The following is a 2,516-nucleotide window of genomic DNA, read 5'->3' on the forward strand; positions in this document are numbered from 1 at the left end:
CAACTTAAGTTTCTGAATCCGACGCTGTTTACTAGGGGGGCTCAAAATTCCGATCAACCCAACTCAATCCAACGCTAAATAACTTAACCCGAAGCAATCCGATGTCTATTATTTGAACCCAACCCAACCCGATGAACCCGATGTCCATTTATTTCTTGAATTTAATATGATTGCTGACTTTCTATTAATATATAGACTAGACAATTACATTATCACGTGTACGCTATTCATATACACATCTTTTCAATCTATTCACATCTCTATATAACTCATTCGTATATATGTTCAATAACTGTAAACATATATACGTAAATTGAGAAAATTAACTGAATTTGATATACGTAAGGAGTATGGATCAGTTGTATCAAATTATTGATGATGAAAAAGAAATTATGAGTAAAAAAATAATATATTCAAGGTTAAAAGAATATTTAATGTACCAAAGTATCAACCCGATCAACCCAACCCATGAGCATTAGGGTTTAGGGTTTAGGGTTGGGTTGGGTTGGGTTGGGTTGGGTTGGGTTGTGTTGTGTTGTGTTGTGTTGTGTTGCAGCTTTCGTTTGGGTTGGGTTGGGTTGGGTTGGGTTAAGATTTTTCAAACCGCAAACATTAGATTGAGAAGTTAAAATGTCTTCAACCCGATCAACCCAACTCATAAACACCCCTAGTGTTTAGGGGTTAATACCTCTTAACCAATACAAATTTGTTTGTATTTTGGTACTTTTTGCAGGTATTCAAGTAATCAAGTTTTAGAAGACGGCAGCGCGGTGGTCGTCGGCGGCCGGTTGTCGTTCAGCTACGAAATCGTCCCACCGCATCTCCTCGAATTTCCGGCGAAAAAATTCAACCTCCCTTTCCTCCAAGAAACCACCGTCCCGAAGCTGCCGGGACCGGGAATGTACATCGAAAACAACCTATATCCCTTCCTCTTCCTCCTTCCCGACGGCAACGTTTTCCTCTTCGCCAACGACCGTGCGATCATCTTCCACCCGCACAACGGCGTCATCCTACGCCAGTTCCCTAAATTGGTCGGCGGAGCTCGGAATTACCCGCCGTCCGGCATGTCCGCCCTTTTTCCATTAGATCTAACGAACGGTCCACAAAACGTCGTGGCGGAGGTGGTGATTTGCGGCGGCAACGCGCAGGAAGCTTACGCGTCGGTGGATTCAAAACACACGAAAAATCCGGTGTTCATGACGGCGCTCCGGGATTGCCACCGGATAAAGCTCTCCGATCATAATTCGACATGGGAGCATGAACAGGATATGCCGTCGCCGAGATGTATGGGCGATCTGATCCACCTACCCACCGGAGATCTGTTAATGCTCAACGGCGCACAAAAAGGCGTCGCCGGTTGGGAAAACGCCATAGATCCGAACTTTACGCCGGTGCTTTATACACCGTTTAAACCGTTCGGTCAACGGTTTAAGGAAATGGTTCCGACGACGATCGCCAGAATGTACCATTCCTGCGCTGCGTTGGTGCCGGACGGGAAGGTTTTGGTCGCCGGAAGTAATCCACATGCGAAATATCTTTTGAAAGCTAAATATCCGACGGAATTACGAGTGGAGAAATTCTCACCTCATTATCTCGATCCGGCGCTGGACGGATTCCGGCCAGTAGTTTTTCACGAGGGATCGGAGAAGGTGTTGAAGTACGGGAAACAGTTTAAGATCGCCGTGAAATTGACGGCGGCGAAAGTGAGGCCTCGAGATGTGACTGTGACGATGATTTATCCGCCGTTTACGACTCATGGTTTCTCGATGAATCAAAGATTGTTGATTCTACCGTTGTCGACGGCGGTTAAAGATGTGATAACCGCCGTGGCGCCGCCGTCGGGGAAGCTTGCTCCGCCGGGGTACTATATGTTATTTGTGAATTACAGAGGGGTTCCGAGCAAGGGTATTTGGGTCCATATTGATTAGGTGGGACCCTCTGTTTTTATGTAAAAAACAAGTTTGACTAATTGAGAGTCAAACATTAGTTTTTGTTAAATTATATACATTTTTTAATTTTATTTTTGATATATTTATGAGTTAGTTTTATGTAGTTCGAAAGTAATATGATAACGGGTTTACGTGAATAGAATCATAGTTGACGAATGGAAATTTTCCCGATTGTGAAATAGTTATTTATGAGATCTGATAGGGGTGTCGGGTCGATGGCCCGGTGTAGTGATGGCCAAACGGGCCCGGGACTGGTAAGAACCGGTTATAGGACCGTCGACCGGGACCGGTTATGATTTTGGAGGGTTTCGAAAATGTAATAGACCTCAAATTAAAAGCTAAGACGATGTTTAGTTGATAAGCTAGCGGTTAGCTTATAAGCTAACTAGTTTGACAAAACTAGCTGATAAGAATGTAAAATGAGCAAAAAAAAATTAATCAATTGTAATATTTTTAAAATATAATCGAAACAAATCTTTAATAATATAATATATTAACTAATATAAACAAGATACTAAAAAAATATATAATATATTGATCAAAATATTTTCAAATTGATTGTTATAT

At 42.2% G+C, this 2,516-nt stretch overlaps 1 pseudogene; it reads left to right on the top strand.

Annotated features, from left to right (window-relative positions):
- LOC112500038 overlaps positions 1-1,928 on the top strand; it is a 3,757-nt pseudogene extending 1,829 nt beyond the window's left edge.
- Positions 1,929-2,516: the final 588 nt, after the last annotated feature.

This window comes from Cynara cardunculus, assembly GCF_001531365.2.
Source record: "Cynara cardunculus var. scolymus isolate 2C chromosome LG 17, CcrdV1, whole genome shotgun sequence".
Lineage (NCBI taxonomy): Eukaryota > Viridiplantae > Streptophyta > Magnoliopsida > Asterales > Asteraceae > Cynara > Cynara cardunculus.